Source organism: Eptesicus fuscus, chromosome 1 (genome assembly GCF_027574615.1).
Source record: "Eptesicus fuscus isolate TK198812 chromosome 1, DD_ASM_mEF_20220401, whole genome shotgun sequence".
Classification (NCBI taxonomy): domain Eukaryota; kingdom Metazoa; phylum Chordata; class Mammalia; order Chiroptera; family Vespertilionidae; genus Eptesicus; species Eptesicus fuscus.
In genome coordinates, this window is record NC_072473.1 from 63,526,454 (window position 1) to 63,553,933 (window position 27,480).

A 27,480-nucleotide genomic window follows, 5' to 3' on the forward strand; every position below is an offset into this window, starting at 1 on the left:
AAATGCCTGGTACTGGCAGAAGAACAGACATATAGACGAATGGAACAGAACAGAGCACCCAGAAATTGACCCAAGCCATTGTACTCAATTAATATTTGACAAAGGAGGCAAGAACATACAATAGAGTCAAGACGGCCTCTCTAATAAATGGTGCTGGGAAATTTGGTCAGATACATGCAATAAAATGAAACTAGAGCACCAACTTACACCATACACAAAAACAAACTCAATATGACCATAGGACTTGAACGTAAGACAGGAAACCATAAAAATCCTAGAAGACTCCATAGGCAGCAAAATTGCAGACATATGTCATAGCAATATCTTTACAGACACAGATCCTAGGGCAAGAGAGATTAAGGAGAAAATAAACAAATGGGACTACATCAAAATAAAAAGCTTCTGCACAGCAAGAGAAGCCATCAACAAAATAACAAGAAAGCCCACTGCATGTGAGAATATATTTGCCAATGTTATCTCCGATAAGGGTTTAATCTCCAACATTTATAGGAAACTCATACAACTTAAAAGGAAGATAAACAACCCAATCAAAAAATGGGCAAAGGACCTAAATAGACACTTTTTGAAAGAGGACATTCAGAAAGCCAAGAGACATATGAAAACATGCTCAAAGTCACTAATCATTCAAGAGATGCAAATCAAAACAACAATGAGGTACCACCTCACACCTGTCAGAATGGCTATCATCAACAAATGAACAAATGACAAGTGCTGGAGAGGTTGTGGAGAAAAAGGAACCCTCCTTCACTGCTGATGGGAATGCAGACTGGTGCAGCCATTGTGGAAAACAGTATGGCGTTTCCTCAAAAATTTAAAAATGGAACTGCCATTTGACCCACTAATACCACTTCTAGGAATATATCCCAAGGTAACAGAAATACCAATCAGAAAGGATATATGCATCCTTATGTTCATAGCAGCACAATTCACCATAGCTAAGATTTGGAAACAGCCTAAATGCCCATCAGCAGATGAGTGTATTAGAAAGCTATGGTTCATCTACACAATGGAATACTATGCTGCTATAAAAAAGAAGGAATTCTTAGCATTTGCCGCAGCATGGATGGAACTGGAGAGCATTATGCTAAGTGAAATAAGCCAGGCAGTGAAAGAAAAATACCACATGATCTCACCCATTTATGGATAATAAAGAACATTATAACCTGATGAACAAAAAGATAGATACAGAGGCAGAGAAGCATCGAACAGACTGTCAAATTACAGCTGGAAGGCTGGGGAGTGTTGTGTGGGGGGTAAAAGATCAACCGAAGGACTTGTATGCATGCATATAAGCATAACCAATGGATGTAAGACACTGGGGGTGGTGGTGGTGAGGGCATGTGCCTGGGGGTAGGGGAGGCTGGGGGAAGGTCAAGGGGGAAAAAAGGAGACATATGTACTACTATTTGTAATACTTTAAACAATAAAAATATATATGTGTATATAAAAAGAGTCATTAGAATCACACAAAAAAATTAAAAATAAATAAATAAATAAATAAAATAAACAAATAACTCCAAATAAAATAAAATTAAAAAGATATGAAAATGGTAGTCTTATTTCATTTGTAATACTTTTAACAATAAAAATTTCAAAAAAGAAATATTTTTTTCCAGGATATGTTGGTGAACTTCCTAATACTTACATAAAGATAACAAATTAAAGAATTAACACTCTCACTCAATGAAAACCTATTGAGTTCATCTCCAATTCTGAGCAACCACTTCTGTCTCAAAGAAATACAAAACAATTTCACATTTTATCAGAACCCAGAGTGTGACTCAATAAATGTCTGCATGGCTTAGTGGTTGAGTGTTGACCTATGAACTAGGAGGTCCAGGTTCAATTCTGGGTCAGGGCATATGCCCGGGTTGTGGGCTCAATCCCCAGTGTGGGGCGTGCAGGCAGCAGCCGATCAATGATTCTCTCTCATCACTGACGTTTCTATCTCTCTCTCTTCCTCTCTCTTGTTCTCCCTTCCTTTCTGAAATCAATAAGAATAGTTAAAAAAATAAAAAGAGACATGAAATTCCTTCATCTTTGTTAAACTCTGTTAGAAGAAATGTAAGGGTCCTACCCATAGGTGTTACATTTGTTAAAGTGTATCAAGTTGTAAACTTTAAATATGTACAGTTTATTGTATGGAAATTATGCCTCAATCAATCTATTAAAATTCTAAATAAAGTAAAATTTAAAAAAAACATGAAAAGGGCAATCTTATTTCATTTGTTTCTATATAAAAAAAGAAAAATTAGAGATATGCACATTCCCCTACTTATAAACAAGCTAAACTTTAAGGGACTGTTAACTTTATTTGTCTAAAGTCCAAAATGATATTGTACAAGGGAGCACTCGAACTAGCTATCAGTTTCAGACATGGTTGACATACTTTTGCTCTGATGTGCAGCCTTTTCTATAAAATATTTTAGGTTAAAATTTTGAAAATAGAGACATTTCTGTATCAAATAAAAGACTGATAGGAATGAAAAATTAAAAAAAAGCAGAAATCACAAAATTATTGTGTGCTGGTAGCAACAAAATATTTTATTTTAAAAATTGAGAGAAACTTCTGTGCTTGTTTCAGAAGAGTATATTCTGAAACTTTTAAGTACTAGAACATTAGGTATTAGAAAACCCGTGGAAGCTGTAATATGAAGATGAGCCTGTCTGAAAACAAACAGGTGGGACATAAGGAGGTGAAAATTTCTCAAATCTGAAGAGAGGGACAGAAAGATAAGATTAAAAGGAATTGAGTAAGCATAGTTCTGACCTAATGTATTGCAATTAATAGATGACATTTTGGCACAAGCTTAAATTTCTAGAGATGTAAGAATGGTAAGACTCATTGCATTGGTCTAAGTTCAGCATTCAGAATGATTTATTCAATGGTTTTAGCAGTTCCTTTTTTTTTAAGGGCCATATAGAATATGACTCTAAAGCACAGGTAACTTAGGTGTTATAAGAGAAATTAGTTTTTTTCTTTATAGTCACACCTAAACTACTTGTGGGTCTGATAGATTCTACAAGTAACTGTCCTGATTAAAACTGTGATACATTTAATTACAACAAGAATATGTAATTTGCAACTTTGAGTTTTAGTCAATCACTAAGACCAAAAGAGAATTCTCAGAATGGTTTATCCTAGACTGATAAAATATATATAATCTGATTAGCTATGGTTTTTTTTAGAAATTCTTTATTGTTGAAAGTATTACATATGTCCCCCTTTCCCCCCATTGACCTCTCCCCACACGCTCCCGTCCCCCAGCATATGCCCTCATCCCTCTTTTGTCTGTGTCCATTGGTTATGCATATATGCATGCCTACAAGTCCTTTGGTTGATCTCTTACCACTCTCTCTCCCCTTTCTTCCCTCTTAGGTTTGACTATCTATTTGATGCTTCTATGTCTTTGGATCTAGTTTTGTTCATCAGTTTATGTTGTTCATTAGATTCCACAAAATGAGTGAGATCATGTGATATTTATCTTTCTCCAACTGGCTTATTTCACTTAGCATAATGCTCTCTGACTAGTTATATTTCAAGTGTCACATATATAATAAACAATATTTACAAATATCTTATATAATAAAAGGCTAATATGCAAATAGATCGAACAGCAGAACAACCAGTCGCTATGACGTGCACTGACTACCAGGGGGCAGACACTCAATGCAGGAGCTTCCCCCTGGTGGTCAGTGCACTCCAACAAGGGGAGCGCTGCTCAACCAGAAGCTGGGCTCACAGCTGGTGAGCACAGCGGCAGTAACAGGAGCCTTCCCTGCCTCCATGGCAGTGCAAAGGATGTCCAACTGCTGGCTTAGGCCTGCTCCCCACAGTCGGACATCCCCTGAGGGCTCTCAGACTGTGAAGAGGGTGCAGGCCAAGCTGAGGGACCCACCGAGTGCACAAATTTTGTGCACCAGGCCTCTAGTTATAAAATAACTATCTCCTCTTGGCTTTCATGTTAACACACTCTCCTGATCTTCCTCTTTTTATTTTATGGTCACTCTTTTAAGTTGTATTTTACACTCAAGCATTGCTGTTTGATCACTAAATGCTGACATTCATTAAATAAATGTATGTCTAAATAAATGTATGTCTATTTCTTCTTACACTGTACTTTTTCCCAAGGAAATCTCACCCATGCTCCCAAATTATATCTTTAGCCCAGACCTCTTTTCTGAACTCCATATCCTTCTAACCATCTAATATTTTGAAAACTTGCAGACTTAAGAAAAGTACCTGAATGTACCTAAATATACTGCTTTGAGTTAAAATTCCATTTTTAATTTTTAACCTTAAAATGTTTAACCATTTCCCTCATCTAGAGGAGTATAATAAAATAAACAAAAGTGAAGCTGATAAAAGGATGCACTAGACCAGAATCAATGATCTCTCGGAAGTTATGGTCAAAGATAACTTTGTGAATTTAAACATCTCCCAACATAATGATGGAATGGGGTGTTTTCTCTTGTGATCATATCATTTTTGCATCATATATTTTAATCTATGTAATTAGGTAAATGCAAATTTAATTTTGGTGTGTGTGTGTTTGTATGTGAATTATACCTTTTATGTAATATCACCAGGAATTAGTTTTGGTCAGAAAGTCCATATTGTCTGATGTTAAAATAACTTCATACACTTCCATTTTGTTTGTGTTTGCCTGAGACAGATAGATGATAAATAGGTAGATGGATGGATGGATAGATAGATAGATAGATAGATAGATAGATAGATAGATAGAATTTGCTCATTAGATTTCACATATAAGTGAGATCATATGGTATTTGTCTTTCTCTGACTGGCTTATTTCACCTAGCATAATATGTAATCTCCAGGTCCATCCAGGCTGTCACAAAAAGTTCCTTCTTTTTTAAGGCCACATATATTCCATTGTGTTAAATGTACCACAGCTTTTTTATCCACTCATTTACTGATGGGCACTTGAACTGTTTCCAAATTGTTGTTATTGTAAATAACACTGCAATGAACATAGTGAGGCATATATTCTTTCAAATTGGTATTTTGGGATTCTTAGGATATATTCCCAGAAAAAGGATCACTGGGTCAAAAGGCAGTTTTATTTTTAATTTTTTGAGGAAATTCCATACTGTTTTTCTCATTGTCTGCACCAGTCTGCATTGCCACCAACAGTGTACTAGGTAGGGTTCCCTTTTCTCCACAACCTCACCAGCATTTGCTGTTTGTTGATTTATTGGTGGTGTGAGGTGATATCTCATTGTGGTTTAATTTACTTCTGTGTCACTTGAAAACAGCATACAGTGGATCTTGTTTTCTATTATATTTTTATGCAGACTAACAAAAGTTTTCTTTTAATTGAAATATTTTGTCCATTTCTACTTACTCAATGTATTGATATATTTTTTATTTCCATCACCTGATTTTGTGCTTACTATTTGTCCTATACTATTTTTGTTTTTATTTCTCACCTTTCTTGTCTTTTTATTTTAAATATATTTTATTCATTTTTCACAGAGAGAAAGGGAGAGGGATAGAGAGCTAGAAACATCGATGAGAGAGATACATCGACCAGCTGCCTCCTGCACACCCCCCACAGGGGATGTGCCTGCAACCAATGTACATGCCCTTGACCAGAATCGAACCTGGGACCTTTCAGTCCGCAGACCGATGCTCTAGCCACTGAGCCAAACCGGTTTCGGCCCTTTCTTGTCTTTATGTGGATTACTTTTTATTTTCATTCTAATATTGTTTAATTTATTCACTGTACTTTTTATTCTTTTATACATTATCCTGTAAAATTCCAATATGACCCCTTAAATTAGTTTTCTTTACTCTTGGATTACATTACTTTTATCCTTTTTCCTTCTATGTGGTATATCACATTAGTTGATTTTCCTATGTTGAGCCAGCATTTCATGCCAGGTGTAAATTGTACATGGTTATGGTTTATGATCCTTTTAATGTGTTGTTCAATTCCTTTTGCTAGTATTTTGTTGATCATTTTTGCACTAGAGGCCCGGTGCACGAAATTCGTGCACTCAGGGGGGAGGTGGTTCCTCAGCCTGGCCTGTGCCCTCTCGCAGTCTGGGAGCCCTCAGGGGATGTCCAACTGATGGCTTAGGCTCACTCCCCATGGGCATAAGCCAGCAGTCGGACATCCTTAGTGCTGCCGTGGAGGCAGGAGAGGCTCCTGCCACCACCACTGTGCTCGCCAGCCATGAGCCTGGCTCAGGGCTTCTGGCTGAGTGGCATTCCCCTTGTGGGAGCGCACTGACCACCAGGGGGCAGCTCCTGCATTGAGTGTCTGCCCCTGGTGGTCAGTGTGTGTCATAGCGACCAGTAGTTCCACTGTTCAGTTGTTTTGCATATTAGCCTTTTATTATGTAGGATGTGTTTTCAACAGGGATCTTGGCCTATAGTTTTGTTTTTGTGTGTGGTATCTTTGTTTGGCTATAGTATCTGGGTAATGTTGGCTTCATAATAGGAGTTTGAAAGTAATTTCTCTTCCTCAATTTTTTGGAAGAGTTCAAGAAGGATTATTATTAATTCTTCTTTAAATATTTGGTTGAACTTGTCTGTGAAGCCACCTATTCCCAGGCTTTTCTTTGTTGGGAGGCTTTTAGTTATTGATTCAATCTCCGTATTAGTTAAATATCTTTTCAGATTTTCTCTTTATTAATGGTTCAGTCTTGGCAGGTTGACTGTTTCTAAGGATTTATCCTTTTTCCTAGCTTATAAAGTTTGTTGGTGTATCATTGTTCATAATAGTCTTTTATGATTTTCTTATTTCTGTAGAATCAGTTATAACGTCTCCTTTTTAATTTAAAATTTTATTTACCTTAAGTTTTCTATCTTTTTAAAATTACTCTAAATAAAGGTTTGTTGATTTTATCCATCCTTAAAAAACAACTGTTTCATAAATTTTTTGCCTTTTCTATTCTCTATTTCATGTATTTCTGCTCTAGTCATATATCCTCCCTTCTACTAACTTTGAGTGTAGTTTGTTTTTATTTTTCTAGCTTTCTAAGTTATATATTTGGATTTTATTTAAAATATTTATTCTTTTTTAATGTAGGTGGTTATTGCTATAAACTTACTTCTTATTACTTGCTTTTGTAGCATCCTATATTTTAAGTATGTTGTGTTTTTGTTTGTCTCAGATATTTTCTAATTTATAATTTGATTTTCTCTTTGACTCTTTGGCTATTTAGTCATTTTTTACTGAATTTATTGGTGTAACATTGTTTGCAAAAACATGAAGGTTTCAAGTGTATAATTCAGTAAAACATCACCTGCACAATGCCCCTTTGACTGTATAAAAGTGTGCTGTTTAATTTTCACATATTTGTAAATATTGCAGTTTTTTTTTTTTTGCTATTAATTTCTACATTGTGGTCAGAAAAGATCCTTGGTATGATTTGAATCTTAATTGGTTAAGACTTTTTTTGTGATGTAACATGTGACCTGTCCTCACAAATGGTCCATGTGTATTTCAGAATGATGTATATTCTGCTGCTGCTGCTGTGTTGAATGTTCTGTATATATAGGTTAGGTTCATTTGATATGTAGTGTTGTTCATGTCCTTCATTTCTCAGTTGAATTTCTCTCTGGAAATTTAATCCATTATTGAAAGTAGGATATTGAAGACTCATAATATTATTGTCTTGATGTCTATTACTCCTTAGAGTTCCTTCAATGTTTGCTTTTTATATTGGACATATTTTTAAGTTGTTATTTCTTCTTGATTAATTGATATATTTTTATCATTGTACTAGAGGCCCGGTGCACAAAATTTGTGCACTCAGGGAGGGGGATCCATCCTCCTGGCCTGCACCCTCTCGCAGTCTGGGAGCCTTGGGGGATGTCTGACTGATGGCTTAAGGGAGCAGGTCTAAGTCAGCAGTTGTACATCCTTAACGCTGCTGTGGAGGCGGGAGAGGCTCCCACCACCACCACTGTGCTTGCCAGCCATGAGCCTGGCTTCTGGCTGAGCAGCACTCCCCCTGTGGGAGTGCACTGACCACCAGTGGGAAGCTCCTGCCTTGAGTGTCTTCACCCTGGTTGTCAGTGCACATCATAGTGACTGGTTGTTCTGCCGTTCGGTCGATTTGCATATTAACCTTTTATTATATATGATAATTAATGTCCTTCTTTTTCTCTTGTGACAATTTTCTATTCAAAGTCTATTTTGTCTATATAAATAAGCTACCCCTGCTATTTTTTGGTTACAATTTGCACAGAATATGGTTTTCCTTCTCTTCATTTTCAGCCCAAGTGTGTCCCTAAAGCTAGAGTGTCTTGGAGGGTATTGATTCAGCCACTCAATGTCTTATGTTTATAGAATTTACTCCATATGTATTTAAAGTAATTATTGATAGCAAAAGATTTACTGTTGCATTTTGTTAATTGTTTTGATTTTCTTGTAGATTTTTATTTTGTTCTCTCTTATTGTCTCTGTTTAACATTTTTTATTGATATGCATTGATTCCCTTCTTTTTTTCTTTTTGTAGCTTCTATAGGTAATTGCCTTGTTACCATAGGGCAGTGATGGCGAACCTATGACACGCATGTCAGCACTGACACGCGTAGCCATTTCTGATGACATGCGGCTGCATGCCGAAGATGAAACATTTGCTGCTCCTGAGGATGAAACATTTGCGACTAGAGTCTTGGAGTTAGTTTTTTCCTCAAAGTGACACACTACCCGAGTTATGCTCAGTTTTTTGGCGAAGTTTGACACACCAAGCTCAAAAGGTTGCCCATCACTGCCATAGGGCCTACGAAAAATATTTTATTTGGCTTCCTAATTCAGTGTACTGCTACCTTTCATTAGTTCAGTAAATTTTTTATGCAAATAAAGGTTCTTCCACTTTATTTATTATTACTATCCTTCCCTTTCAAATTTCCAAATCAATTAATTTCAGAGCTTTACACACTATCCCCCAAGTCTCTTAGTATATATTGTTCATTATGTTTCAGCTTTTTATTTCTCCACTAGTTGCCTGGTGCATGAAATTCGTGCATGGAGGGGGTGGTTCCCTCAGCCTAGCTTGCACCCTCTCTAATTAGGAAACCCTTGGGGGATGTCCGACTGCCGGTTTAGGCACGATCTGAAATCCCTCTCACAATCTAGGACCACTGGCTCCTAACCGCTCACCTGCCTGCCTGCCTGATTGCCCCTAACTGCCTTCCCCTGCCGGCCTGATCTCACCCCCAACAGCCCTCCCCTGCTGGTCTGATCTCACCCCCAACTGCCTTCCCCTTGCCAGCCTGGTTGTCCCCAACTGCCCTCCCCTGCTGGCCAATTTAGTTCTAATTGGTCAGTTTCTATGCCAGTCAGTGTCAAAAGCTCTGTCTCCTAGGCAGCCACTGCTTCCTCACAGTTGACCCAGATTTGGTTCTGATTGTCCAGTTTCTATGCCAGTCAGCATCTCTGGGCCTACCAACAGGGCCTGATCAGAAAGGCAGGGCTGATCAGCAGCCCCGATGGAGGCTCTAAGAGAAATGGAGGCAGGGCTTCCTGCCAGGCTCGGAGGGAAAGAGAGAGGCAAGTGCTGGTAAAAAGCTGCCACAGATGCTACAGATCAGCCCCTGCTTCTCTCTTCAGGTCTCTTTCCAGGCCTGCAGCCTCAGTAGTCAGCGTTTGGTCACCATGGCAACCCAGCGCTGACTTCCTGATGGTCAGCCTTTGGTCCTGATCAGTGGTTACACCCTGGCTCTTTATTATAGAGATACTCTGTCCTAGGTATTTTCTTTAGTCTTCCACCAAACTTATTCTCATATTATCTGTCTCTCTTATGTTTTAATCCATCCACTGACAGTCGTATGGGTACTCCCTTGTAGGTAACTAACTGTTTTTCTCTTGCTGCTTTTAAGATTCTCTCTTTGTCTTTTGCTCTTGGCATTTTAATTATGATGCGTCTTCGTGTGGTCCTCATTGGATTCCTTTTGTTTGGGCTTCTCTGCACTTCCTGGACTTGTAAGTCTATTTCTTTCACCAGGTCGGGGAAGTTTTCTATCATTATTTCTTCAAATAAGTTTTCAATATCTTGCTCTCTCTCTTCTTCTGGCACCCCATAATTCATATGTTGGTTTGCTTGAAGTTGTCCCAGAGGCTCCTTACACTATCTTCATATTTGTGGATTCTTTTTCGTTTTGCTTTTCCAGTTGGGTGTTTTTTGCTTCTTCGTATTCCAAATCTTTGACTTGATTCTTGGGATCCTCTAGTCTGCTGTTATATCTCTGTAAATTAATCATTATTTCATTCAATGTATGCTTAATTTCTAGTTGGTCCTTTTTCATATCCTTGAGGGTCTCACTAAATTTCTTAGAGGTTTCTAGAAGATTCTTGAGTAACCTTATAACCATGGTTTTGAACTCTATATCCAGTAGTTTGATTTCCTCCATTTCTTTCATTTCTGAGGTGTTTCTTTGTCTCCACATTTTTGGCTGCTTCCCTGTGTTGATACAGTGGCTTTGTGTGCTAGGTGTCCTATAAGGCCCAGTGGCTCAGCCTCCCTAATTACTTAAGGTGGGCACTCTTGGTGTACCCCTTTGTGGGCTGTGTGCACAGTCTTGTTGTAGTTAAGCCTTGATTGCTATTGGTATCACTGGGAGGAATTGACCTCCAGGCCAATTGGCTGTGAGGATCAGTTTTGTCTACAATGGGAGAACTTCTGTGCTGGTGACACCCTTATGGAGCAAGACTTGCTTCAGTGGAGCTTTGGTGCTCACTGAGTCTGCCCCCTGAGTGTGTCTCTTATGGATCTGAAGAGTTGTAATCTGGATGGTCTCACTCTGACCACTGGGTACACTGGCTCTTAGATCTCCAAGGAGGTGCAAAGTCAGCCACTGAGGCCACCCAGCAGGAGCTACAGAGAGATCTGCAGATTTTTCCTCTTTGTTTGGGGTTTGGAGGTGCCCAGATGAGGCCCAGCTGTGAAGCAATGCAAGCTTCTGTCCAGCTTTGGGCCTTCATTTGGAGGCTCTGGGGCTCTCTGACCCAGCTGCAGTATGTTAGGTTTTAGATTCCAAAGGCCATGCCATTCATATGCAAAAGCCTCTGCACACAGCTTGGGTGGGGTTGCAAATTGGGTGGGGCGGCATCTCAGGGAATCACCAGGGTGGAGCAAACAGCAATGGCTGACCATGAGCCCTGCCCTGAAAAGGTCCCCGAGTCTCTGTGTCCCGCAGCACTGTGCAGGAACAATGGTTGGTGCAAGCACCTCTGAGAGAAAGCCACCCTTGTGTTCCGGCCTGATGTCAGACAGTCCAGTTTCTCCCCGTATGAGTCTGGGTCCTCAGAGTCTCACCTGGAACTGGAGTTCAGAGAAGTCAGGACCTTGTGTCTCCCTCCTGATTGAAAAAGACAACAGTGTACTCAGTTGCCAGCCCTTTTTAGTGTGTGCGCCTCCATACCTCCGCACTTCACTTCCGTACCTCCGCACCTCCTCTGAGTCTCAGTGTGCTTTTCTCTTTCCTTCTAGTTGTAGAATTTCCACTCAGTCATCCTTCCTGTGGTTCTGGATGATACCCGTTTTGTCTTTTAGTTGTAGTTTTGAAGTGGTTGTGTGAGGCAGCAAGTTCAGGTGTTTAACTATGCCAACATCTTGGTTTCTCCCTTAAACTTTAATTATATTGTTATTCATTCCTTTCTGTCTGAGATATTTTATTAAAATCCATAACTTCGACAGAACTTCTGTTTGTCTCCAGCCTCTCACACTTACTCCTCACCCTAAGAAAATATGAAAATCAAAGTTGCTAGATTTAGCAAATATCTTTAAGGTGAAAGGTATCTTTAGTGTCTAGATATCCTTTCTGAGTTCTAATCTTTACTATACTGTTTAATCTCTGAGTGTGTCTTATTTTCTATCTCATGGATACATTTGTTTTATTTATTTATTTACAATTCAGCATTTCAGATGTCTTCAGTGGGAGGATTATTCAGAATATGAAATAAGCCATGCCGCTGTAATGACTTGGAGCTTGATTCTAAAACTTCTTCCAAATAATTCTGTGTATATCACTTACCTATTTACAGATCAAGTAATTCTTAGTTCTTATATATAGAAATTATTGATAGCTCCCATAAGGAAAATATAAACCAGGTGTCACAAATCTGTCACTGAAGCTCATTTGTTCTAAATGGCACTACCTGTATACTATTAAAGCAGATACTTTTAAAAATCCTCACTGGAGGGTATGTTTTTATTGATTTGAGAGAGAGTGAGACAGGAATGGAGAGAGAGAGAGAGAGAGAGAGAGAGAGAGAGAGAGAGAGAGACAGACACAGAGAGAGACAGAGACAGAGAGAGGAACATCAATGTGAGAGATAAACATTGATTGGTTGCCACCCTCTTGGTATAGGGGAGGACGTTCCAACCAACAGAGCCACCTGACCATGGCTTAATGCAAAAAGTTCTGATGTGATAATTTTGATGGGTTGCACATCTTAAATTAATACTCAATGTAAATTAGCAGCAGCAACAAAATGGTCTTATTTTCAACTATTGTTTTAAGAAGACAAAGTGGTCACTGACTGTGACATATATTATGATCTTATTTTTGATCTAAGAAACAAAGTCTTGAATTAAAACTTGACAAGTTAGAATGATTCAAATTTCAGCTTATTTCCCAGATAATATATGAAAGTACATAGTCCATTGCTGCCATGATTTATCCACAAGGTGGCATTGCAGGCCTTCAGAATCAACCAATTTCATCCAGTAAACCACATTTGTGTTGAGATTTTGATCAGATTCGAAAGAAAGGGTCAGGTAGATATAAACAAAGGTGTTCCTGCTTCTTCAAACAGATTTTCTTAGAAGTAATCAATTACAAGAAATACTAAAGGATGAAACTAACTTGTTGAAACATCATAAAAACAAAGGGAACTGTAAGGCAGATTATCCCAAATCATTTAGATTGCTTTTCTTTCTTCTTCTTTTTTTTTAAATGTTTGATGGTCTCCTTCCTGATGACATTTAGTAAAGTGTTACCTTATGGTCAGTTCCTGAACAGATATTAGTGATATCTGACTCAGAATACTCTGATTCAGCAAGGTGGTAGCCTGGGATTTGCATGTGTATAGTGGATAATCCACAAATCTTGATTCTCTAAAGTGCAATTATCAAGAACTCCTCAAAGTGTTGTTGACAAATAAGAATTCATTTCTTATTCTCAATTAGTCTAGAGGGTTAATTTCTCTCCCTCCACTGAAAGGACAAGCAGAACCTTATAACCATAGAATTTTAGAATTGAAAGATCTTTGAAAACTATATAATTCAGTACTCTTACAATTTAGAGAATTGAAATCAACATAGTTGAAGTAACTTCTTCAAGATGGCATTCCTTATCAGAATTATAGTCTGCCCCTCAGTTGTGGCATTTGGTGAACACAAATACTTGATGAGGGCATGATGGCGATGTGAGACTTTTAAGAAAAATAATCAGTTATTGCATCAAGGGGGAAAAAAATAAAGGGCTATGTCTAAATGACTTCAGAAAAATAACTGGTTGTAACCTGCCCAAATCACACAGCTATTAAGACAAAGAACAGGCACTCAAGCAATAAAGCTGGTGTCTTAACCACCCTGAAATCACTTTTATTCCCAATACCTAAAGCAGGCCTGGATAGTGAATAGTAGGCACCCCATAAATACTTGTAAAACTTAAAAACTAAACAGAATGGACATTATCTTTTGTGGAAGTGGCTAGAGTCAGGGTGAGGAACCAAATTTGGTTCCCTCATACTGCCTTCCAAGAAAATAAAAGCTGCTGGACTAGAAGGAGGAGATCATCAAACATCAGAGATGATAGATAGGTATATTATTAATATATTATTACTATTATACAAATAATATGCAAGTGGATTATTTAAATCAGGTGTCCTCAAACTACGGCCCATGGGCCACATGTGGGTGTTTTTGCCATTTTGTTTTTTTACTTCAAAATAAGATATGTGCAGTGTGCATAGGAATTTGTTCATAGTTTTTTTTTAAACTATAGTCTGGCCCTCCAATGGTATGAGGGACAGTGAACTGGCCTCCTGTTTAAAAAGTTTGAGGACCCCTGATTTAAATGATTAAATATCTAATTATGTAAGTAACTAGAGGCCCGGTGCACAAAATTCATGCACAGGGCAGGGGTGTGTGTCCCTCAGCCCAGCCTGCACCCTCTCCAATATGGGACCCCTTGAGGGATGTCTGACTGCCAGTGTAAGCTTGATCCCACCAGGATCGGGCCTAAATGGGCAGTTGGACATCCCTCTCACAATCCAGGACTGCTGGCTCCCAACTGCTCGCTTGCCTGCCTGCCTGATTGCCCCTAACTGCTTCTGCCTGCCAACCTGGTCACCCCCTAACCACTACCCTGCCAGCCTGATCGATGCCTAACTGCTCCCCTGCCAGCCTGATTGCCCCTAACTGTTCTCCCCTGCAGGCCTGGCCACCCTAACTGCCCTCCTCTGCCAGCCTGGTTGCCCCTAAATGTCCTCCCCTGCAGGCCTGGTTGCCCCCAACTGCCCTCCCATGCTGGCCCAGTAACCCCTAACTGCCCTCCTTTGCTAGCCTGGTTGCCCCTAACTGCCCTCCCCTGCCATCCTGGTCTCCCCCAACTTCCCTCCCTGCAGGCCTGGTTGCCCCTAACTATCCTCCCCTGCAGGCCTGGTCTCCCCCAACTGCCCTCCCCTGCAGACCTGGTCCCCAGCAACTGCACTCCCCTGCAGGCCTGGTCCCTCCCAACTGCCCTCCCCTGCCAGCCATCTTGTAGTGGTCATCTTGTGTCCACATGGGGGTGGCCATCTTTGACTATATGGGGACAGCCATCTTGTGTGTTGGAGTGATGGTCAATTTGCATATTACTCTTTTATTAGATAGGATATCTAAAACAGGAATGTAAGACTTAACCATAAACCATACAGAAATAACCACAGATGATACTTGAGATTGTTCCAGACTTATTTCTTTTCCTATGGATACATATCTTTTTTTAAAATTTTTTTACAAAATTAGTATAACATCAGGTATGACTTTTTCACCTTCTTTTGTCAATTAACAATATATAAGCATCTTTTTATGTTAGTAAACATACCTCTCGTATGTTCAGTGGCTTTAATTCAACTTGTTCTCTATTGTTGGACATTTAGATTTGCTATTTTAAACATAAAAAATAAATCTTATAGTTCAAAAAAAGAAATATTTTATGAAGTAATGAAGTTAATGAACCTCCCATAGAGGGAGAGATTAAGGTAGTTGCCTAGCATTGTCTGAGCTAAATCACTGGTTGATTGACACAATCTGTAAAATGAATCTTTTGCATTACTTCTCACTGAATAAGCTCAGGATATCTAACTAGCTTGCACATAGTTTCTACCTACTTTTTCAAGCTGCTTGATTATGAACTCTGCAACAACAGCACTGTGTATTCCTTAGTTGCTAATGTAATCATACATCTTAACATATCCCAGCACTTAGTATGTGCATTTTACATATTAACCTTTTGCACTTGGATGTCGAGTGTGACTCGACAAGGTTAGCATAGGTAGCAGCTCGTATGTCGAATTGTATTGAATGTATCAATAATTTGAAATATAAAATAATCCAAATAAATAAGTTTGTATGAAAAGAAACTCAAGTTTTTTATTCTACTGCCGCGCTTTGTAAAATCTGGGGTATTTAAACAATTAAATCCCGAGTAGAATAAAGGAATCGAGAAAAAAGCAAGCGAGTGCAAAGGGTTAAATCTGTATGTTGCCTAGTAACTTGTAAAATAGCTGACTGATTTGGATTAAATGTGTACATTACTAAAGAGCATCAACTATTAATTGTATCTGCCTTGTGGTTAGTGTGACTAGAAATAAAATAATGTAATATCAAATGTATTAATATTTCATTTTTACTTATTTGAGGCCTGTGTCTTATAGAACTACTAACCTTATTAGACCTAACAGAGATTTAAAATGATTTCTACCTCATTCTTTTTCTATTATACCATAGTTACTCTGTCAAAAAAATTCTTCTGAAAAGTCAACAAATAAGCCAATATTCATTTAACACCTTCAGTTTCAGAGTAAAAACCTGCAAAGGTTGTAGACAACATGATCTTCCCCTGAAGAGATGTACAGTCTAACATTGGAAGCAGCCATATCAGTAAAGATAGGCTAGATTATGCTGCAATGCCAAACAAGTCCCAAAATTCAGTGCCTTAACATCATAAAGGTTTACTGTTCCCTCATATTACATGTCTATTAAGTAACACCTCAGAGATACAAAATGACACAATAGCCTTCATATTGAATTTTCTAGTAGCTATGCAAAAAAGAATCATATTTATGGGAGATTTCACACTGGTAAATGGATGTTCTGACCCAGAAGTGACACATATCACTTTAGCTTACAGAAATTTTTACAGAACTTCTAATTTATAAGAACTAGTCACAATGTTCCACTCAACCACAAGGGTGCCCAGAAAAAAACCAGAAAATAGAGTACCAGGAATACACACTGATCGTGATAATGACCATCACAGTAGAATATTCACACATTACAGAATTGTCATATGGCAGAGAAGAAATTGACTTATGAAATAATTCACATATCCCTCATTTTATGGATAAGAATGGAAGCCCAGAAACTTTCCTCAAAAATTTAAAAATGAAACTGCCTTTTGACTCAGTGATTCCACTTGTGGAAATATATCCAAAGAAACCAGAAACACTAATTCAAAAGACTATATGCACCCCTACTATTACTATTGCAGCATTATTTACAATAGCCAAGATCTGGAAACAGCCTAAGTGCCCATCAGTAGATGAAAGGATAAAAAAGATGTGGCACATTTATACAATGGAATACTACACCACTGTATAAAGGAAGGAACTTTTACCTTTTGTGACAGCATGAATAGAACTGGAAAGTATTTTGCTAAGTGAAATAAGCCAGTCAGAGAAATACAAATAACTTATGATCTCACTTATATGTGGAATGTAATAAACTGAAAACTGTCAGAGGCGAGGTGGGAGGGGAGATGGGATGAAAGAAGGTGAAGTGATTAGCCAAAGAACATATATGCATAGCCAATGGACACAGACTACAGTGACTTGATGGCCAGAGGGAAGGGTTAGTGGGGGTTGGGGGGATGGGGATAATATGGGGACATCTGTAATAGTGTCAACAATAAAAATAAAGTAAAAACAAAAAAAGATGATCAGTGTGTACACTGATCTTTGATTAATAGTTTGTATTCACATTTTCGCTTTCTCTTCCTAAACATAAAAGAATAAAATAGAGGTTGGTAATCTTTCCTTTTACCAGCTTATCTAGTATCCCTGCTATTTGTATAACTAAAATATCAGCTGTTCTGGTAGCTGTATTTTCTATATCATTATTTTAGCCAACACTGAGGTGAAAATGGGTGGGTTGGAGCTCTTTCTCAAAAAGTTTTCTGTGGCTGTAATGTAAATGAATCCACAAGGCAGCAAATTCCTTCAGCCATGATCCTGTATTAGAATGGGATTTCGATTGTAACATGATCGTGATGAAGGCTCACTGCCCTCTTTTTCAATTGTTCTTACTGCCTTGTCTTCCTTTCAATGTCTTTTTGTTTACTTATTCATTATTTTCTATGAACAGTTTGCTCCAGTTATATCATTTAGATTCTGAATTCATGCCTCTCTCCCAAAACATTTATTCTATTAAATTTTGTTCAATGAGAAGTTAAATAGCTATTCTTTCTGAGTATTATTCTGGAATTTTTCTACATCTATGAAGCTATTATCATCAGTGCCCCAACAGGTAGTTACACAAAATCGGTTCTGAATAATTAAATAATTTTTAATTTGTCAATCAGTGAAAGGCATATCCTTTCTTAGTATCCTCACTGTGCTCTCTTAAGCCTATAGGTTTAGAAATGAGGCACAATCATTTTGAACCTGACCTTTGTAGAACTCCAGCAGGAAGAGTGAACCTTGATAGCCGCATCTTCTGTCCTGCCACCTCTCAAGTGCTCAGATTACCAATAGCCATTTCAGTTTGTCTGTGACAATGAGACAAGCCACTAACAGCCTTTGTCATTTCAATTTTTCACACATTTTCTTTTTCTAACAGTCCTTGCCATTTCAATTTTTCACACATCTCTCAATCTCTGTCTATCTCTCTAGCTCTTGCTCTCGCACTCGCTTTTGCTCTCTCTCTCTTCTTGTGTGTGTGTGGTCTCTATGTGAGTGAGAACTACTCTCAGCACCCAGCTGCCACAGGCCACTCAGCTGTAAGAAAACACAGCTTCAGAACTGTCAAACAAAATGAACATGAAGCAAATCACAAAGGAGCCAGTTGGCTACGATTAGGCCTGGGGATCCCACTCTAGCTATGCCAGATTGCTACGGTTCATCAGGAAAGCCCGAAGTACGAAGACATTTTGCCTCCACTTTTGCAGCTACTCTCACAGGAACACCATCTATCAAAAGGATGTTTCCTGAAGCATGCTGTGTAAGGGCTGATTACTAAAGAGCAGTCAAGGCCAACTTAGTCTGCCTGTCCTTTTTACACTTGTGCAAAGAAACAGTTACTATGGAGATAAGAAAACAGAATTTACAACAGATGCTATGAATGTACATGTTTAGAGTGTTGTATGCATGTATGACCTTCCCATGAAATTGAAAACAATATCCTCTCAAGTTCTAGAGAGTTAATGGGAAGAGTGACTCTTATAACTTTGTGCCAAAGAATGTTTCTTCAATGAGGGTCGAGAGGAATGGGTGGAATAAAAACAATTGACTGCTCTTTGTATCCTATGTCAGTGAAACAGCGATGAGCAGTGCTGTGAAAACTACCTCTTAGGAGGAAAACATCCAAAATAAAAACTATACTTTTCAGGGAATAGAATTTCCTCTAAGGGTAACTATTCTACTGAACCTGCATTGTTCTGTTTAGCTTTTGGGTAGGGTCAGGTAATGAAAAAACACCTCCTGAGCCCAGCTTTATACATGCTGAGCCAGCTTCTCCCAAAGCCTAAGCTACTCCTAGGTGGGTGGTACATTTAAACATTCACTTTTTCAAGCTTCCAACTTTTGCTGACATGGTCGCTTAATAAGTCCTATCCAGGGAACCTGAAAATGGCAACACCTGATTTACTGCCCAACAGTACCTTTTAAACCCCAGGAGAAACTACCTTTTTATGTCTCTCTATATAAATGGTAAATTAAAACAAAACATTTCTTTGATTTTATTTCAGTCACAGATGCCAACCCCAGAGATGTGCACAGATTATATTCACATTCAGACAAACTACTGTACAACTAACAGTTCCTCTCTTATTACTTTGACCCCTAGCTGGCTTTTCCTGCTGTGGGCTCAGCATCTTAATCCATACAGTATGACCCTTTGTCTTTGTAGTTTCTGTTGTTCAGTAAGGGAAATGAAGTCGCCAGCACTTCACCATAGGAAATTCTGTTCCATGTGGAGAACTGCCTTTGCTTTAAGATCCTTCTAATATTTTACTTCAGTGGGAGGGAAAAAGTGTCAGTGATCATTTTTTATGGCTCTCAAAATTTACAAACAGCTTACTGGGAATTAAAAGACAAGCAGAATGATTAAAGGGATTATACAATTGAACAGAATTATTTGAAGAAAAGTATTTTGGGTTGGATAAAGGAAGTCTGTTTAATTAGAGGTGGATATGGAGTTTTACAATTCTGAAAGAAGTACGACACCTGTTTCAAGTAGATTTTGCTAGCAGAATTGACAAACACATTGAAGTGGAGTAGTGATGTGTATTGCCTTTTTTAATTTTAGTGAATGGAAAGAGCACAACACTACAGGAGTCTGAGTTTTGAACTAGTTTTATTGATAGCTAACTATATGATCTCTGATCAATCACTTTTTTCATTGAGTTTATTGTAGTGACATTGGTTAAGAAAACCATACAGATTTCAAGTGTACAACTTAACAAAACATCATCTGCATTTGGGTATCTGCCCATCATCCAAAGCAAAGTCTCTTTCCATCCCATTTATCCCCGCTTTGCCCTCTTCTACCTTCCCTATCCCCTTTCCCTCTGACAATCACAATACTGTTGCCTGTGTCTATGGATATATATATATATTCTCAGAAAATGTATACAATCCTAGCCAGTTTGGCTCAATGGATAGAGCATCAGCCTGTGGACTGAATGGTCCAGGGTTCAATTCCGGTCAAGGGCACATGCCCGGGTTGCAGGCTTAATCCCCAGTGAGGGCCATGCAGGAGGCAATCAATCAATGATCCTCTCTCATCATTGATGTTTCTATCTCTCTCTTCCTCTACCTTCCTCTCTGAAATCAATAAAAAATAAAAAATAAAAATAAAAATGTATACACACTTTAACAGCTTATAGCTCGATTTTGAAATTGACGTTTATTTTAATAGACACTGCCTTTATAATTCAAAGTTTGTGTATATATTTTTTGGGGACACCATATAAATTTTTTGCTTAATCCTTTCACCTTTTGTACACCCAGCCCCCAACCCCTCTCCCTTCTGACAGCTGTGAGTCTGTTCAATGTGTCCATGCCTCTGATTCTATTTTGTTCATCAGTTTATTTTGTTCATTAGATTCCACATATAAGTGAGATCATATGGTATTTGTCTTTCTCTGGCTTATTTCACTTAGCAAAATAATCTTCAGGTTCATTCATGTTGTCACAAAAGCTAGGATTTTCTTCTTTTTCATGACCAAGTAGTATGCCATTGTGTAAATGTACCACAGTTTTGTTTTGTTTTTTTTTGTTTTTATCCACTAATCTACTGATGGGCACTTGGGCTCTTTCCAGATCTTGGCTATTGTAAATAATGCTGCTATGAACATAAGGGTGCATATATTCTTTCAAATTGGTGTTTTTGGATTCTTAGCATATATTCACAGAAGTGGAGCCACTGAGTCAAAAGGCAGTTCCATTTTTAATTTTTTGAGGAAACTCCATACTGTTTTCCACAGTGGCTGTACCAGTCTGCATTCCCACCAGCAGTGTACTGGGGTTCCCTTTTATCCACAGCACTTGTTGATTGTTGATTTATTGATGGTAGCCATTCTGGCAGGTATATACACTGATAATCTTAATAATACTATCAACAATGATAACAAAAATAAACAAAACACAACCACCACTTAGTGAGTTCTACTATGTATCAGACACTTATTTTACATACAGTATATTAAAAAGTACTTTAATGGAATATTTTAGCCCTATTTTCAAGGGTTAAGAAAGTGAGTCTCAAAGAGGTTAAGTACCTTTCCCAAAGTCTCACCTGAGTAGCAGAACTAGAATATGAGAAGCTCAGTGTTCTTTCCAATAAACCATTTCCCCCCAATTTGTATTTTATAAGATTACTTTCTGGGAGATGTTTCATAGGAATTCTGTGAAAAAAAAAGGTCCAAAAGGGAAATCTCTGTGGTGGAAAAAATTACACTATTTTATTTTGACCAAGTTCATTGCATATTAGAATAATGATGTTTCTAAGAAGTCCCACAGTATATAACTGGTTTAAATAATAATTCCCAACTGATTTTAACACATAATTTATTTTTCAAGAACATTTATTAATATCTTTAAAACCGTCTGAGAGCCACTGGTTTAGGTAATCTTACTAATAAAGCAAAACCAAAGACACAAGCTGACCATGCCAGGATTTTATATTTGTATTGCAATATGTAATTTTTTCTTCCTTTAATTTTTTATTTTTTAAAACTTATCTTTATTGTTGAAAGTATTACAGATGTCCCATTTAACCCCCACTGACCCCCCCCCACCCTGCTCCTGCCCCTTCCCCAGGTCTTCATCACACTTCAATATATAATTTTCAAAGTACTTTCAAAACTACTTGAAACACAAGGCAAACCTGGTGGTGTTATCACCACTTTACCAATCAAACATTATCAAGTTCAATGAGACTATTAGTTGATTAAGATCACTTGTCCAAACTTTACCACTAGTTAGCTGTAAAGTTTGGACAAAAATTTTGGCCTTCCAACTTGTAGTCTAGTATGCTTTATGCTATACTTTTCAACTTTGCTAGAGTACTCTCTTTCCTCTAATTCTCAAAAGTAAGGTTAATTTACATTTGAATGTATACTGAATCAAAGGTTGGTGACAAGATTTGAAACAATGCGTAGATGTAAAAAAAAGTTTGAAAGTCCTATTGTCTCTGTAGCCTAAATATAAGGAAAAACATCATAAGACCCTCCAAAATACAAATTATAAGATAAAATTTGATGGGTTGAATATATCAAGTTAATTGATGAAGGACTAAGAACTAAAATAAACAATTAAACTACCTAAAAAAAAACACACACACAAGAAAAATAAAACAATGAAAATGGGAAAAGTATAAGAACAGACATTTTAGGGAAATAAAACTTCCATGTATAATCCTATATAATAAAAAGCTAATATGCAAATGGTAATCATACTCTCACATGTAACAACCAATCAGCAGGAGGCTGCGTGTACAGCAAGCACACGCAGGTGGGCAGGGCTGAGTGCCTGGCGAGGCGTGTGTGGGAAGGTGGGGCTGCGTGTCCGACCAGTCACCAGGAGATGCATGGAGCACCTCTCAGTCCCTCCCCCCTGGCTCCCGAGGGCATTCTGTGGCTCCCACTGGTGCCCACGGAAGCGGTGGGTGGCCTAATGCACATGATTTTGAGCACTGGGCCACTAGTCTATATCCTATCTAATAAAAGAGTAATATGCAAATTGACAGTACCTCCGCTACACCCACAAGCTACGCCCACCAGCCAATCAGGAGTGAGTATGCAAATTAACCCTACCAAGATGGCTGTGGCCATGGAGCTAGCAGGAGGCTTGGGTTTCCCTGGCAATGGAGGAAGCCAGACTTCCTGCACACCCTGGCCAGCCCAGGCCTCCACTCAAGGCTACAAAGTTTCAATTATAGAAGATAAATAAATCCCAGGTATCAGGGCCTCCACTTGGGTCCTCAGGGGGCTTGGCCAGCCTGCAAACCACCACAGGCCCCTCACCCAGGCTTCCCCATGCCCCAAAGGAACCCCCACCCTGATCCGGGACACCCTTAAGGGAAAACCAGCTGGCCCCCACCCATGCACCAGGCCTCTATCCTATCTAATAAAAGAGTAATATACAAATTGACCATCACTCCAACACACAAGATGGCTGCCCCCATGTGGACACAAGATGGCTGCCACAAGATGGCCAGAAGGGGAGGGCAGTTGGGAGGGACCAGGCCATCAGAGGAGGGAAGTTGGGGGCGACTGGGCCTGCAGGGAAGGGCAATTGGGAAGGACCCAGGCCTGCAGGGGAGAGCAGTTGGGGGGGACCAGGCCTGCAGGGGAGGGCAGTTAGGGGTGACCAGGCCTGTAGGGGAGGGCAGTTAGGGGCAAACAGGCTGGCAGGGGAGCAGTTAGGCATCAATCAGGCTGGCAGGGGAGTGGTTAGGGGGTGATCAGGCTGGCAGGCAGAAGCGGTTAGGGGCAATCAGGAAAACAGGCAGGCAAGCAGTTGGAAGCCAGCAGTCCTGGATTGTGAGAGGGGTCTCAGGTTGGAGAGGGTGCAGGCTGGGCTGAGGGACACCCCCCCACGCACAAATTTCATGCACCAGGCCTCTAGTATATATATATATATATAAAGCCTAAGTGACCATTATGACTAGACAACCAGATGACTGACCGGTAGCTATGACATGCACTGACCACCAGCGGGAAGATGCTCAACACAGGAGCTGCCCCCTGGTGGTCAGTATGCTCCTACAACCAACCTCCTGTGGCCAGCCAACCTCCTGTGGTACTTCCCCCTGGCCCGGCCAACCTCCCACAGTACTTTCACACACACACACACACCCCCCACCAGCCAGCTGGCCCCAATCTCCGGCCAGGCCAATGGGACCCCACCCATACACGAATTCATGTACCAGGCCTCTAGTAAGTATAAAAAACATGCTCAAAATCATTAGTAATCAGATAAATGTACATTAAAACGATGTTATGCTACTTTATATTCATATTTTTAAAAGCTGGAAAATTTTATAATGTTACATATGGGCAAGGATCCAGGAAACACATTTCATTGACTTATAAGTGGGCATGTAGACACGTACAGCCATTTTGGGAGAGCAGTATGGTAGCAACTGGCCAAATTAAGTACACACATGTGATAGAACCAAGTAACCCCTCTCCCAATAACCCAGGAGAATTCTCATATAGTACCATATAGGACATTTATTGCAGCATTGTTTGTAAGAATACCAAGTTAGAGACAATCTAGGAATCTCTCACTAAATTCTCTCCCTGATGCCACTTTTGGTATCTGCTTTGAGATACAGAGAGCTAAAAAGAGCATCGTTCTCATGCTTACAAAAAGAAAATGCTGGAGACGTGAAAATTTAGGTATTTCTTGAAGCCAGTCAAAGAACTATAGCCAAAAGTCAAATAATTAACCCCAAATCTAGGGAGAAATTGGCACCTACAACAGAAAACCAAATTCAAGCATTGGCTTACCTGGAGAAGATGCCATTAGATTTCATATAAGACATTAAGAAGATTCAGGTAAAAATACTAATGAATTGCTAAAGGCTGAGAGCATGGGCAAGGGAGAGATTGTAAAGACTTTAGGAGTGGAAGATATATCACGGCTAGTATTCTCTTGAAAACTTTTCCTCACCCAGCCAATGTGGTTTAGTGGTTGAGCGTCGACCTATGAACCAAGAGGTCACGGTTCAATTTCTGGTCAGGTCACATGCCAGGATTGTGGGCTTCATACCCAGGAAGGGGCGTGTAGGAGGCAGCTGGTCCATGATTCTCTGTCATCATTGATGTTTCTATCTCTCTCTCCCTTCATCTCTGAAATCAATAAAAATATATTTTAAAAAAACACACAAAATAATACAAACAAACAAAAAAACCTTTCCTCCATGAACTGCACCAAGTGCTTACAAGGAATTTTGAGAGTATCCTTACAAAATATTCTTCATGGTGCTGGCTAGGAAAAGAGAAGAGCAGCCTCAGATAAAATTCCACTCAGATCCATCCTTTTTTAGTCTCTTATTAAAGAAACGCCTTAATGTTTAGAGGGACAAACAACAAATGTATCCTTAGGACTTTAGTCCAAAGAATATTATCAAGTATAATCAGGCATATTAAATGATGATAAAAGAGTCAATTTACCAAGAAGGCATAACAATCCTAAATACCATGTCTCAAACAAAAGAACCTCAAAATACATGAAGAAAAAACTTATAGAGCTGAAAAGACAAAAAGACAAATCACCAATTAAAATTGGACACTTAAACAATTCTTTCTAACATACTGATAGAATAAGTAGTCAGAAAAATAGTGAAATATAGATTATCTGAACAACTTTATCATTGATATTTATAGAACACTCAACCTAACATCAGATGCACATTCTTTTCAAATGTATCTGAAACATTCTCATAGGTAGACCATATTCTAGACCATAAAAGACACTTGAACAAATTTAAAGCAATATAAACTATGCAAAGTATATTCTAGGACTAGAAATCAACTAAAAATCAATAACAGAATATTTGTACAGTCTCCATATATATGGAAATTAAATACCATACTTCTAAATAATCAAAGTAAGTCTTAGGGGAATTAAAAATATTTTGAATTCAATGAAAATAAAATGTAACAAAATTTGTGGGATGCTGCTAAAGCGGTGCTTAAAGGAAATTTAAAGCAATTAATGCCTGTAATAGAAAAGAAAAAAAAAAGATCTAAATCAGTATCCACCTTAGGTAAATAAAAAGAGAAAATTAAAGGAGAGCAAGGTAACTAAAGGTTAGAGCATAAATCAATTAAAACAGAAAGCCAGAAGGAAAATTAATGACCACAAAAGATGTTTCTTCAAAACGATCAATAAAATTGATAAATCTCTAAGCAGAGTGACCAAGATAAAAAGACAGAAAACACAATTACCACTATCAATAATGAAAGAGTGGACACGGGGGATAATAAGGGAATATTATGAACAATTTTATATGGTAAATAGAAAACCTGAATGAAATAGACTAATTCCTGAAATATAATTTGATAGGCAAAATAATGGCTTCATAAAAAAAATTCATGCTGTAGTCGTAATCCCCAGAACCCATGAATATATTACTTTACTTGATTAAAAAACAACAACAACAACAACAAAAACACGTTGAAGATGTGGTTAAGGTTAAGGACCTTGAAATGGGGAGATTATCCTAGATTATATAGGTGGACTCAATCTAATCACATGCATCTTTAAAAGCAAGAACCTTTCCTGTTTAAGTCAGAAAGGAATGTATAAAGACAGAATAGTGCCTCCTCCTTGCAAAGAGATGTTCATATTCTAATATATGAAGCTTATTAATATGTTACCTTGCATGGCAAAGAAAATTTTGCGAATGTGATTAAATTGAGGATTTTGCAATGGGAGATTATCCTGGATATCTGTGTGTGCCCAAGGTAATCACAGGGCTCCTTATAAAAGGGAAGCAGGAGGGTTACAGTCACAGGAGGAGAGGTAGCAATGGAAACAGGTTGGAGTGATATAAGACTATGAGGCAAGAAATACAGCCAACATCTAGAAGATGGAAAAGATTAAGAAATGGGTTCTCCTTTAGAGCTTCCAAAAGAAATGCGACTCTGAAGATCCATTTTGAACATCTAACCTCCAAAACTGTGGGATGATGGGTTTATGTTGTTTGAGGTTACTAAGTTTATGGTAATTTGTTATAGCAGCAATAAAAATGTTATACAAAAATGTGATCATAGAAGGGGCAGAGAGCGATTTAAAGTATCTGGATTTGAGTGCAAAAAAAAAGAAGCCACAAACCAAGAAAGGCAAGTTGCATCCAGAAACTGAAAAAAGTAATGAAACAAGTTGACTCTTGCAGCCTCCAGGAAGGAACACATTGATAGTAACACATTAATTTTAGTCCAGTGGGACGAATGTCATACTTCTAGCTTTAAAAATATAAAATAATTTGTTTTAGACAGTAAGATTGTAGTGTTTTGTTACAGTAGCAGTAGAAAACTAATACAGATACAAGTACCAAAACTCATCCTCTCTAATAATAGACAAATATGCAAATTGACCATACCTCCGACACACCCACAAGCCACGCCCACCATCCAATCAGAGCGAGTCTGCAAATTAACCCAAACCAAGATGGCTACAGCCACAGAGAGCAAGGTTTCCTAGGTAACAGAGGAAGCCAAGCTTTCCGCCTGCCCTAGCCAGGCCTAAGCCTCCACTCAAGCTACAAAGTTTCAATTATAGAAGGTAAATAAATTCAAACAAATGGCGGCAGAATGGAGCTTGAGAGAGCAGGCCAGGGTTGCCGCTGGCAACAGGGGAAGCAAAGCTTTCAGCACACCCTGGCTGGGCCCACCAGCTTAAGGCAACAAAGTTTCAATTATAACCCCAACACAAATGGCTGCCAGCCAGCCTCGGAGGGAGCCCCAGGCTTGGC